Raw genomic sequence first — 13,596 nt, 5'->3', positions numbered from 1 at the left:
ATGGGAGCAAGAAATGTGTATGCTCATTAATCTCGCTATTCTCAGTTCCCCCCCACACTGTACCTGGTGAGTTGTAAATTATCACTAGACAGGGGTGGAGTTAAATAAAAGCCTGCCTGACAGAGATGGAGGAAGGTTTGCTGGGGGAGCCCTCATTCTGTATAGATTCTGGAGAAAGATTAACAGGTCAGACAGGGCTGGCTCAGGCTATGGGAATCTTACCATGTAGATCAGGCTACCTTCAAGCAGATCTACTTGAGTCTTCTTAGTATTGGAATTCCAGTTCCTCACCACCATGCTCAGCTGAGGAGGGTTCTATTGTCCCTGTCTTTGTCCGAGTCACTGGAAGAAGACAGCACCTGACATGTCTATTTTGTGTGGTCTGGAACTCTGCTTTGAGTTTCGTCCCTCTAGGTAGAGATCTTCGGGTAACATCCATGCCCAGCTGTTACTTAAATAATAGGTCCTGCCTCATACACATTTCCTGGTTCTTGTTTCCTGTCAAGACTGCCTCCCTCTCCCCTTTTGGGGCAATGGGACCACCCCCAGTAACCCAAGCTTTTCCCTCCCTATCTGCATGCTTCTCTAGCCATTCCTCTGCAAATATCTTCCTCACCCCCCCCTGCAAGCTGTTGCTCCACCCACATCCTTCCTCCAGGGACACTTCTCTTGTCCACCACTCCCCCTATCCACACCTGAAGCTAACAGTTCCCTGCTTCCTGCTCCTCCCTCCTTGAAGTGAGGCATAGGAGTGTGACATGGTAGGTGAAAGGTGAGTGGAAATGACCCAGCTTCAAGGTAGGAAAGGTCATAGCCAACGTCTGGGTCATAGTCCCAAGAGTGTTTGGGACTACACTCTTCCATTCTTCTGACTTCCTCCTCGGCCACCAAGGTCTGTGCCAACCTCATGGTTTCCTGAGCAGGCTACTGAGCAGGTCTCCCGGGAATCTTCTTATGCACACTTTCTAAATCCGGGTTAACCATATGCTGGGTTGAATAGTAACCTCCAAACGTACACTTCCCCAGACTTTGTGAACAGTATTGCATTGGGAAGTAGCTGGTGTGGCTTGTTTTCATTTTCTGATGATTGGTTAAAATGAGATTGCATTAGTCACACTTCTCTAGAGGGACAGACCTCATAGAATAAGCCTTGTCAAATGGCTGGCTGCATGCTGGAGAGGCTGAGAGCCTAGCTGGTGCTCAGTCTACACAGCTAAACACCTCAGCGGTCCTGATCTGCTGATGGAGACCTGTAGGACTCCTGAAGAGCTCTTCGGTCTACACTGAAGGCCTAAGAAACGGCTTTTAGTGTCAGTGAGAGGTCGGGAACAGAAACAGTGGGATAGACTCACTGGCCAGCCAGAAGCAAAAAAGGCTCAGGGAGAGTCGTCTTCTGTCAGATAATTCTTGGAAACACATCACCAATGGAATCAGAGGCTGTCTTTTAGTGGAGTCCAGATCCAGTCGAGTAAGCAATCAAAATTTACCACCCTAAATAGGGCCAGCAAACTGACTCAGCAGGTAAAGGCAGATGCCAGTCGATGCAAGCTTGTCAACTCAAGTTCCATCTGCAGAACCTATAAAAAGATGGAAGGAGACAATTGGCTCCACAAAGTCATCCTCTGGGACAGAGAGACCCATTTCAGGCAGCTCACAACTAATTGTAACTCTGGCTCCAAGGGATCTGATACCCTTTTTGAGTTTCCTTAGGTACTTGTACACATGAAGCACACACACACACACACACAGACACACACACGCGCGCGCACACACACACACACACACATACAGAACCACATATAAAAACTGTCCTTGGACTACAGTACAATCACTGTAGTAGATGTGCCCACACACATTGCATATATGCACACAGACACACACGTAAGAATCAGTACATAACTATGATAGAGGTCATTCTGGAAGAACACTTTAGGAGACCCAAAGTCAGAGGGAAGGACAACAAGGATCATCAGTAGCACCAGACCCCAGACAAGGTTTCCCAAGGAGTAGGCCCCATTTTGTGCCTTGACACCTGCTTCACTTTTCTGGAGCTGAGGGACAATAGTCTCGGTGGCTCTATTTTCCCCAGCTTGTGAGACTTGGTCATGGCTGTTTTAGCAAGCTCAGCTAAGTCAGTACGTAAGCCCGGAGACCACTACCTTCCTGGGGACCACATGTCACTTCTTCGTTTATGCTCCAAGTCCTGACTCTGTGCTTGGAAGGGCAGCCTCTGCTTTTCCCACTCTGAAGTCAGTTTTCTTTCAGAGATTTCTCAGGGACTCACAGCTGTTCCTCATTTTCATAGAACCCAAGATAGAAAGGAAGGTGGTACAAGACACCAAAGATCGCCACATTTTTCCCCGGGAGACCAGCTAGCCCTGGGGTCTCTCCCAATCCCAGTACACAACAGACTACAAGAAAGAAAGTCAGAAATAGAAGAGTCCCATAGCCATCTAGAAATCTAAGGTGTCGCCCAGTAGAAATTTCCAGTGCACATTAATCTAGAAAATCTAATCTCGCCCTGTGCGGGGTTGGCAGCCTGTGTGTATTTGCTAAGCAAATCCAACTCTCTTGCTGACCAGCGAGAAAGCAGACTCATCCCAACAGCTCAGTGCAGCGAGAACCACATTCAGCTCAACAGACTCTGCTGCCTCAGCTGGCCTGAACTGGGGAGGTGGGTGTCCAGGCAGGGCTCAGCTCCCTGGTGGCTGACCTATGTTGAGAGCCAGCCTCTCCTGTCCTGGGTGCGCCTACACAACGGCATGAGGGCAGTCTTTTACCCATGCTTTTGTGTTGTAATCATACGCGTGTGCTTCACCCAGTGCTCAATGGGTCAATCAATTGTATCAGGAACGGAAGTGATGGCCGCTTTGGCATATGGCAACTTAACAGTGTGTGGAGTTTCAAATGGGCCTTACTCAGAACGTTCCCAAGGTGATTTGGATATGGGGTTAGAAGGTCACCGCTATGAAAATTTTACACCAGGGTCCAGTGGTTCCTCTTCCTTCTGCCCTTCGCTCTTCCACTCTCCTGACCCTGGTTTCTTACTGTTGTTGTTTTGAGGTAAGGTTTTCCTACATAGCCCATGCTGGTCTTGGCAATCCCCCTGCTGTAACCTCCTGAGGGATGGAATTGCAGGTGGTGCCACCATGACCAGCTTGTCCTGCTGAGGATTTAGTGATGCAGGTTGCCTAGAAGGTGTGGCTTCTTCCACACAGACCCAGCTCCCACATGCAACATACTCAAGACGTCAGCTGCAGGCCTGGGCTGTTCTACATGCTTTGCCCCAAAGGAAGACTTCCTCAAATGGACAGGAAATGGCTTCTACTGGCAAAATGCCTTCCTTCCGTCCACAATGATGCTACATTTCCCATTGCTGGGAACGGCGACAACACTGTCAGCATTTCAAATGGGACAGGCACTACTCATAGACAAGGAGCAAACTGTCGGTACTCAATAAACGTTTGTTGAAAGACAAAACAGGGAAGATTCTGGGGAAATGGCTGTTAGTGGCATTTGTTAACCAGTAGGATTGCTCCCAAGGATGCCAGGGTTTACTCTCATGGCCCTAGGGTCCAGGGCGTTCTTGAATATAGTAGGTGCTTAGTACAGCTACATACCGAATAATCTCAGGTTAGCCATCTCCTACCGATGTCCTGGGACACTGGAATCTTAGGGCTCAATTTTGCTATACTCTCAAAACAAAGGGCGTTCCTTTTTAAGTTCTTTTCCAGTGCCTTTGCACAGGCCAGGCTCAAAAAGCAGCTTCCTAGATATTCCTAGACCAACAGAATGAGGGCCAGGGTATCTAGAGCAAACAGGAGTGTGGGTACCGAGCCTTGAGGTTATGGTTTAGGAGGAGGGGAGGAGAAGGTCACTTGAACCAGGGAGGTTCAACAGGTGGCCTTGAGACAATGACTGGACTGGGCTTAGTTGTGACTCAGTCTCTCCATTTACAATGTTTCTTGGTGCTGGGTGCTGAGGTTCTCAACGTGGCTTCATATTAGAGTCAATCGGGTAGTACCTGTTTATTTAGTAGGAATGGGGAATGTGGGGTCTGAGGAAAACATATGGTAGCGGGTTCTCTTCTTTTACATTTTGGTTTCTGGGCATGGAATTTAGGTTCTCACCGTATGAGACATCATGCTGCACCCATTGGGGAGCTTTATAAAAGCCCAGTGTTGGTGAACACTCCCCAAGATTCTGACTAAGCTGCTCTGAGGTGTAGCCAGGATATCCATCTGCTTAAGAAAGGCCTCCCTAGAGAGTCTCAAGTCTCCCAAGAGAGTCTCAGGTGGAGGTCAGGGCTGAAAATCTGATAACAGGCAGGTCAAGGTTTTTGGTTTTTTTTTTTTTTTTTTTTTTTTTTTTTTTTTTTTAGAACAGCACCAACGCCAGGGCCGACCACGGTTGGAAAGATTGGAACTCTGCAAGTTCTGGTGACCATGAAGGCAGCCTGTAGAGTTCTCACTGCTGACCATGCAGGTTGGTGTAGCAGGGAGACGGTAGCTCGGGACCGGTTGCTGCGTATAGACTTGGAAAGGGCACAGTCGTGGGCCGTCAGGATCCTAGAGAATGAACAGAGCTTAGGGTACGCGGGAAAGAAACCTGGAGAGAAAGTCTGGAGCCTTGGCTGTAAATGGGGCTCCGGAGTGACTACGTGGAGACCCGCAGGAAGTGGGGGTGCCGCCCAGAAGGGCGTGGCGCCGACATAAAGCTTAGGAAACTCCAAGAAGGCGATGGGGGCCACGCGGCCGCGCAGAGACACAAGGAAGCCCGCAGGCACACGCATGAGCGCTCACGGGAACACACACAACCACTCGGTGCACACACGTCCGCAGCGCACGCCGCGGCCCCTAGAGGGGATTGCAGGGAGGAGCCACAGCTCGGGCCTGGCAGTCCCTCCCGCCGCGCCCCTGCAAAGGCTTGCGCAACAGGCGGCGGCTCCAGCCCGCCCAGCCCAGCCCAGGCTGGGTGCAGTGTGGGGCGAGCCCGGGAAAGGGGTGTGTCCCCCCGCTGCGCAGGGAGCCGAGGGTCGGGGAGGGGCAAGGCCCTGGGGGCGGGGCCCCGGCGCCTATAAAATCGCCCTACGCCCGGACATAAACAAATCTTGCTTGCCAGGCCATCCTCTCCCGCGCCTGATTGCTCGCTCACTCATCCTCGCCTCTCTCTTCACCTCACGTTGGGCACCTCGCCGCCAACCTTGTTGGCATCTTTCCGTGCTCGCTCATTAGGTAAGCCCTTCGTATGCCTTCTTCCTCCGGAGCATTACAAGGACCCTCAGGAGGCTTGTCTTCGAGGTGTTGTTAGACTCCCCGTCTGCCTTGGTGGCCCTTGCGAGGACCTCATGGCGCCGGCGCGGGAGAGGGACTCTTGGCATCACTGGAGGGCGTTTCGATTACTATAAGGGGGAAAAACATGTTCTGTCTCGCTTTTTTTCTAACTGGGGAAAAGGGTCGAAATTGGAGCGGAGAGCCTAGGAACACCTGGGTCCTTCCTGGCGTCACCCCCAAGTCACAGCTGACACTTCTGTCCAGTAGGCTCATGGGAACACCTTGTGTGTACACGAGAGTGTGAAGGGGTGTGGATGGGTGTTGGGATGGCTAAGGAAAGAGTGACTGACTGTACAGCGTGTTCCCGCGGAGTGAGTAGGGGTGAGCAGTGTTGGGGCCGGGGGGGAGGGGGAATTCTGCCAAAGGGGGCAAGGATTGTCTGCTTCGGAGCCTGGTCCCGAACCTGTGTGATCTGAGCCAGGTTCCCATCCCGTCGCAGAACCGCGTGCTTTCCAAGCTGTGCGTGTGAGAGAACATGTGTGTTCTGGGGGAGAGTCCGGGGTGTGTCCCGGCGCGTGCAGCACGCGCCAAAGCGAGTGTCCGCGGCGAGCGCTGTACGGGCAGGGTGCGGCCCTCTAGGTATTCCGGGGTTGGCGCTGTGGCTGCGCGGGAGAGGTGGCCGCCAGGGTCGCTTGGGCACCTGGAAGCCCCCAAGTCGGCTGGAGCTCCGAGTGCCGTCATTTTCGCCTCCGCCTACACCCCCTCCCCTTTCTTTCTCTCAGGCGGCCCTCTCTGCTGTTCTAGCCCGGAGTGCTGCTGGAGCTGCTCGTCCGTTCCCGGGTGACCCTTCGCGGTCTCTGATTCAGCCTGTTGGGGGAGATTCGGGAGGGGCGTGCGGAATGCTGCAGACTCGGGGGAAACACGCTGTCACCGCCTCTGTCAAATTAGTAGCTGAAGCTGGGATTCGTGGATAGATAGCTTCCTTACTCTGCCACCTTCCCTCTTCCCTATCTGTCGCCCCTGCTGGCAGTTGTCACAGATCCCCAAAGCACCACCCTTTGGGCTTGAAAGAGGGAAGTTCAGTGGTCCATGTCCTAGAACAGCCTTCAGCTCTTCCTCACAGGCATGCCAGCCTGTTTGTGTCCTTTAAACTCCTGTAGAAGGTGGGAAATTCAACTCGCCAATGCACTTCCCCTCCCCATGTTCTCTTATACTACCCCCAAGTGAACTGATGAGTGAAATGAGTTTCAAAGCAAATCTTCCAGGTTGCTTCTTCCAGTTAAAAATCCTAGCATTTTGTTAGTTTCAACTTCTTGGGCAGTGGCGGGGATGGGACAGACCACTGTTGGTGTGTGGGGTGACTCAACCAGCTCCAGGCCAGGATGGGTACTAAGTGGGGTGGGAGGTGGGGGGCTAAAAAAACGTCTAAGGGAGACTTTTCAGGAAGGGCTGGAGAAGCTTCAAGGGGTGGAGCTTTATAGTTGATGATGTCAGGGAGTTAATCCCACCTATACCTTCTTGTTTTGATGGGGCTTGGTTTCCCAGTAGCCAGCAGCACTCCGGTACTTGGGTGAGGATGCTTGCTACACCTAGGACGGTAGCCTGGCTCACAGGAAGGGTCCACACATACATTAAAAATGACTGGGACAACCCTGCCTTCTGCTCTGACTTCCTTTGGTCGCAGGTAGGCATCTGATGCAATCCTATGTCTGGAGGAATTGCTTGGTTCCTGGGTCCACTATAGGGTCTCCTGCCCTGGCAAGCCTTCTCCCAGTGAAGGGAAACCAGAGAGGCTAACCACTGACCGGCTGGGCTGTTTGAGAAGGAAGCCCAAGCTCATTCACCATCCTGTCCCGTCTCTCGCTGCTTTCGAGATGTGACCTGAGATCAGAGATCAGCGTTGATGTCAGCGAGAGCCAAAACTGCATCCAGGGTCCCTTCTCAGAGGTCTCTTGGTTGGCACGGAACATGAGTTTTGCCTGTGTGCTGCAGAATGTGAATGAAAATTTGTCTTTTTACTAAGCTTCAGGTGAGGTCACCTGGAGGGAAAGGCAGAGTAGAAGTGGTTTTTTTTTTTTTTCTTTTAAAAGCATTTAAATCAGGTGCTGAGGTTGAAGCCAAGTCAGTTTAGTGAGGACGAGTCAAGGATCAGAGTGAACTGTTGGGTGTTTTTCTGGTGGTTTTCTGAGTTCGCTGCCTCCCCACCCCGCCCCCAACAGTGCTGGGGCCCCCGGGTACATTGACCCCTGGTGGCCTGTGCTCATCCCAGCAGGGAGCAGAAAGAAGGTGATGTGTTTTTCTGATGTCCCCACAGCTGCAGGGCTTCCCTTAAGACCTATTTCCAGAGGAGCCATTTAAGGTGTGCCTCAAAGGTCCTGTGACTTCGGAGCTAAGCCACCATGATAACGAGCATCCTTGGATCTAGCCAGAGCAGGAAGAATACAGGCTAGGAAGGAAGTTTGGGATGCGTTGAACAGAGCCTCCTGGGGTCCCTTTAGTTCTTCCAGTCTCTACGGAGATGCTGCCTGTGCTGTATTATCTCTATGGAGTCCATGTGAAACCCAAAGGCTGGGTAAAGCTATATATCTAAAAGTGGGAGAACCAGACTGAGTGAACGCTTTGAGTCAGCCCTTAAAAATATGTGTTATATGTGTTATATGTGCATGTGTGTGTGTGTCCAGGTGCCTGGCGAAAGCAGGGCAGAATGAAGCGTGCAGGAGCTTTGTGCCTTAGGTTTCCCCTTCTATAAAGGGAGAATAACACAAGCAATCTCGTCTGAGTGTGTAGAACTTGGTTAGGCTAATTTGTATGAAGTGAGGCCAGTGGTCAGCATGTGGTGGGAGGGGGCACTGTGTGGTTGTTTCCCATAACAACTGCAAAGGGCACTCTAGAGCCACCTCCTTGACGGTCTGGATCACCGTTTGTTATAACCCTAGCCAGGTCTGAATACTCCCGATGGACCTAGACTTTTCTTTTTGAGAGTCTTCAAAAAGCTAAACAATAGGATTAGGTTGAAGGTACTAGGCACTGCCCCCAGGCAGTGTTTTTTGCTCCAGGAGGCTGGAGGACAGCAGACGCGAAGAGGCCATACCTGTCACACCTGCTTGCCCCCCTGGGTCTGGAAATTCATAGTTGCTCAATTCCTAGTTCTTGCCTACCTAGGTTGCCTTGTCGTCTAGCATACTGGCTCACACATTGAGGTAGGAGAGTCTTAACTTTCAGGTTATAAAACAGGTTGGGCACTTGTTCAAAATCAGGTGAGTGGATCTGGGCCAAATGCGTTCACCCCCAACCACTTCCAAACCCTACCCCTGCCCCTCAGGCCACAGAGAGCCTATGGGGTGGGTGGTCAACCTGGTTGGACACACTGTAGGCCCTGTGACCTTCTTGGTCACTTCCGATTCTAGGCTAGCCCTTCTCACTTGCTCTTTCTCTTCTTGGGAAATGGAGCTGCTAAACCTGGCCACCAGTTGTTTTATGGGAAGGGGGTTTGTAGAGATGCAGAATGGGGGCACTGTGGTTCCACAGGAGGTCCACTTCAGAGGTGGAGGACAGAATTTGGGTTTAGGTGTTGGCATGGAACTTAATCCTCTAGGGTCGGGAGAACTCAAGCCCTTAGGGAGAATATGAGGAAGTCTGCCTTGGCATCTCAGAAAAAAACATGCTTACACAATGAGGCCTACAAACAGCCTCTTTGGACCCAGAGTTTCTTATTTTCCTATCTGTTTTGTAGACCCGTGTGTCCACTGCCTACCCCTGGACTGTCCAGGACTGTCTGTCTAGCCAGCCCTTCCCTACCCAAGGGGGCCAAAGAAAGGCTCATGAACCTGGGGACTTGCAGTTCATCCTTTGTTTGTTTGCTTTTTTGTTGTTGTTTGTTTGTTTTTGTTTTAATATTTTCTAGAGAGGGTTTCCCTGTGTAATAGTTCTGGCTGTCCTGGAACTTGCTTTGTAGACCAGGCTGGCCTAAAACTTACAGATATCCTCCTGCCTCTGCCTCCTGAGTACTGGGATTAAAGGAGTGCACCACCGCTGCCTGAAACAGTTGATTTTTTAAAATAGGTTCACCCTTTCCTTAAATCTGAAGAAACCGTTAAATCTGAAGAAACCATTAAGCCTTCCTCAGCTAGCCAGCCTCTGCCCTTTCTTCCAGAGTCTCCCATGGCTAGCAGTTGGGGTGAGTGCCCGCCCTGCTCCCATTTGTCCTGTGGGACCACACTGTCATCTGTCTCTCTCCCATACCCCCTCCCAGGGCCCGAGAGCCTGGCTCTCACTGAGTACTCTCCCCATGTGCATCTGAAGGAAATCTCCACTGATGGGGGCAATAAACCAGCCCATCTGTACAGGAAAAACTATAAGGGACTGTCCTGGAGTGTGGAAGTGATAGAGCCGTTTGGGGGAAGGATCTCATTAGGGAGGGTGGTCAGCCTGCTGTCTGTTCTTGGGGACAAAGGGCTCGGTATGAGGACCCATTTCCGTCCTAGGCTAACACTGGCTCTGTGGTGTCAATAAAGTGTCTCAACCTTGCCAGCACAGCTTACACCCGTCCCACGGATTCACAGAATAGTCCTCTAGTGCGACCAGTGTCCTTCTTCGGACTTCCAGTTACTGGTGTATGCCTCAGACAGTCATCTGCCAAACCAGAAACTGCCAGAATTCCAGTGCCAAGACACCACTGAGCGCTGTGGGAAGATTAGAACGGGCAGGTTCCAGGCACTCCCTCTTCCCACTGTTCTGTTTAGCCCGCCCTCTACTCTGCCCTACCTCATGGCTGGTTGCTGCATTACTCTGATTGAATACAGTCCGTACACACACCCTTTCAGCAGGTAGTGCACTCCTGTAATCTCAGCTGCTTGGGATAAAGAGGCAGGAGGATTGTGAGTTCAAGGCCAGCCTGTGCAACTTGAGACTGTTTCAGAAGAAAAAGATGGCGGCAGCATAGTGGTAGAGGCCTTGGCCACATACTAGGTTCAATCTAAAAAACAAAAGTTCCAGTCCCCACAGATGCACGGGGGATGGAGGAGCTTTGGTTGCCTGGCAACAGATGATTTTTCCTTATTACCCTTGTCTCATTTTTCCAACATGGACCCAGTCAGTGATGCCCAGTATTGTGCCGAGTCCCGAGGCCCTGAAAGAACCCTGGTCTGGAAGATTCTGGGAAGGATGTTTGGATCTCTCTGAGATCTTCCACCCCATTCTATACTGTCCCTAAGCTCTAGCCCATCCCCCTGCACCACCCACAGCAGTCTTGGCGAGCTGGATTACATAAGAAAGCTAGTTCAGGCCTCCACCGCCTCACCCTTCACATTACCTTTACTTCCAAAAGTCCAGAAAACACCAGGAGAGCAAGTGCTTCACAAAGTGACTTCAGAGTGACTTTCAATTGACATAGGAATATCCCCAACAGGCATGTGGGGGAAACCCGAGCACGTCCCAAGGTAGTTTTTCCTGGGTTAACATAGAAGTGAGACAACCTTCCAAACCTTTCTGGGGTTGCCATATTATGCTATGCAACCCTTGTTAGCACACACTGATCTTCAGTCCAGGCTCAGTAAAGGGCAGGCTGGGAATACCCATGCTTCTGTGACTGCTACCTGAAGGGCAGAATCTGGGCCAGCTGCTGACGTAACAGTCAGTGCTGGTCCCCTCTGGTTTTCCTTTCTCTGCTTCAATACAGGACTCCAAGGGCCTGTTGTCTGCCTCCAGCAAAGGAGTGAGATGTGGCCATCCTTCTCCAGGCTGGAGGATTGAGACGTGGAATTGTTGGCAAGCCACATGAGGGACATTCACAGGGCTCCTGATTCCTTTCTGTGAAGTTGGCAATGCCCCTGCCGAGGATTTCTTTGAACACAGAAATGAGTGGGGTGCCATGAAGTGACCCGTGGCGCTTACTGTGGTGTGGCCATGTGGGGTTTCATGCTGTCCAGTTTCCATGGATACTCTTCCTGGGAGACTGGGTCCTGGAAGTTCATGAATGGGTCTTTCTTGTTTCATCCCATGGGGAATCTAGGAGATCCAGGAGAAATTGCCCAAGAAGGTAAATAGCAGAAGGCTGAGCTCCACAGAGTAGCTTCAGCTGCAAGGAGTGATAGAATTACGTAGAAAACCCAGTTTCAGCAGTGAGGGATCTGAGGCCTGATGAAGAAGAGGATGAGTGAGGCAGAGGCATTCAGCCAGAGCAGCGCACAATGCATGTGGCACTCTGGTCTCAGGTCTACGCCTTCCTACCTGGGTTCCCATGTGTACCAAGTTTGTTACGGACTTAGGCAGTGTCCGAAGGACAGCTATGCATCCTTTGTTGGAGATCAACTTCGACAAGGATAGCATTTACTAGGGTAGGGGCATGGGGATTAGAAAAATAAGTAAAGAGAACGAAGACACAAGTAAAAATAATAAAGCAAAAGCATTGGATAGTATCAGGAGGGAGTTCCAGTAAATACCAAAAAATTACCCATGTTTAATTTCCATTTGCTTAAATACCCCGACCCCAAAAGTTAGGACTAAGATAAAAAACTTCATTAACATGATGCAAGGAAATGAACAGACCAGTTGAAGGATTATGGTCTACGTTCTTAGTTAAACAGTCTGTGGTCAGAACAAGACAAGTAATGCTCACACCCTAGACCAAAACCTTCTGGAGGCAAACCACTCCCTGGGTGGAATCCATACTTATCTCCCTAAGGGAGTAGGGACCTAGTTGGATCCTTAGACTTTTGTTTGAGGTAGAAACAGATCTACTTCTTAATACCTGAAATAGCAGGTCTGGATATTAGCCACACCTGTTGACAACAACCTTGAGAGAGCAGAACTGTGACCTAAATCAAGGTGGAATGGACCTGTACCTATGGGCCCTGTCAGTCCTTTGCAAGTGGACACACTGAGGCTCCTAGGAGTGATGACTTGGAGTCATAAGGCAAGAAGGTGACATGATTCCCATGCTAGGAACTCCTAATCATGGCCTGCCACTTCTCTGAGGGTTCTTGAGAATCCCAGACTCTGTCCCCACCATCCTCAGAGATTGCCTAATGACTCTCACGTGACTTTGGGTTGGGGAAGGGGGCGACAAGTTGCCCTTTGAGCCCAGGGCTGCATTTCTACCTGCTCCCAGCAAATGTTGGTCTGGCTGGGCCAGGAGTCCTTGAATTCTTGTTCATTGTTGACCAAGATGTGTTTGCCCAGCCTTCATGAGCCTTGTCACTCATGGTCAAACATTGCTGATATCAGAGGGACCTCATGGTGCTGCGCTGAGACCTGTTTGGCATTTACTGAACATTTTTTACATGTTCTCCTCCCTCTCGGGCCACTCCGGGACTAACAATGTGTAAAGCACAGGCCACTCCGGGACTAACAATGTGTAAAGCACAGGCTGTGTCCTCATAATGCCCCAGGGACTCCCCAGCAACTCGGGAAGGAAGAGACACTGGCTCATTTAACAGCTGTTTGCAGATCCGTTGTTGAGGATAAGCCCTGCTGCTTGCTGGGAGCAGGTCTTACAATGTCCCTGGCATCATGCGCACATCAATGAGCACACAGAGGTGGAGCTCCAGCTCCAGACAACGTGGGTTTTGAGGCTGGTGGTAATACTAGAGTCTGCTCCACAGCCTGCTATTTAACTCCAGGTGGCCTTAACCCCTGGAGCAGGCAGGTGGGGCAGGAAGAAGCCGTGCCAGCCAGACTGCCAGCTGGTGGTATGACCTGGGGGGGCCCCACCTCTGTAGGAGACTTTCACTGGGAGGAGATTCTTCCTCCTCTAATCCCTGCAGCTGGTTGTGTGAGCGGAAGTCATTAGACTTGGAGGCAAGAGTACGTGGTTCTGAATGTGTACTGGATTAAAGAATTGAGTCTAATTGACGTTTCTGGGTGCCAACCTCATACCAGGAAATACCGAGCTCAGCCAATCCCAGACAGATTTGATTTTGCACCCAGGGGACATTTGGCCATGTCGGCAGGCATTTGGGGTTGTCACAGCTTGAGGGGGTGGCTAGCCAGGGCCAGTGGTATTTCTGGACATCGTAATATCCTGAGGGTCTGAATGTCATAGTGCTAAAACACACTGGAGGGTCAGTTGTTCATGATCCTAGAGAGTCAGGCTGTGAAGGGACAGACAGATGGGCCACTTGGCTACAGAGGGAGCCTGAGGGCCACACACAAGCCTGAGGTCCTGAGACTGAGTACCTAGGAGCAGTCATGGCTCTATCTGCAGACCCGTCACATGGAAAATTCTCCTCAACATTGCTGTTGCTTTCGTTCCTCATCCTGAGAGGACTTCTTAATAATGTCCTTCAGAAAGAAACAAAGACTACGTCATGGACCTTGTAAGCTG

At 51.0% G+C, this 13,596-nt stretch overlaps 1 protein-coding gene across 1 annotated transcript in view; it reads left to right on the top strand.

Annotated features, from left to right (window-relative positions):
* The first annotated feature begins 5,076 nt into the window (after positions 1–5,076).
* Positions 5,077–13,596, top strand: part of Ndrg1 (N-myc downstream regulated 1) — a 46,417-nt gene continuing 37,897 nt past the window's right edge. The window contains exon 1 of the mRNA XM_087898831.1: positions 5,077–5,234. The gene's annotated coding sequence lies outside the window, so the exon portion shown is untranslated. The remainder of the gene's footprint in view (positions 5,235–13,596) is intronic.

This window comes from Myodes glareolus, chromosome 19, assembly GCF_982192425.1.
Source record: "Myodes glareolus chromosome 19, mMyoGla1.1, whole genome shotgun sequence".
Classification (NCBI taxonomy): Eukaryota; Metazoa; Chordata; class Mammalia; order Rodentia; family Cricetidae; genus Myodes; species Myodes glareolus.
The sequence above is the reverse complement of the archived record's forward strand: the minus strand, read 5'-3'. Positions and strand labels throughout refer to the sequence as shown.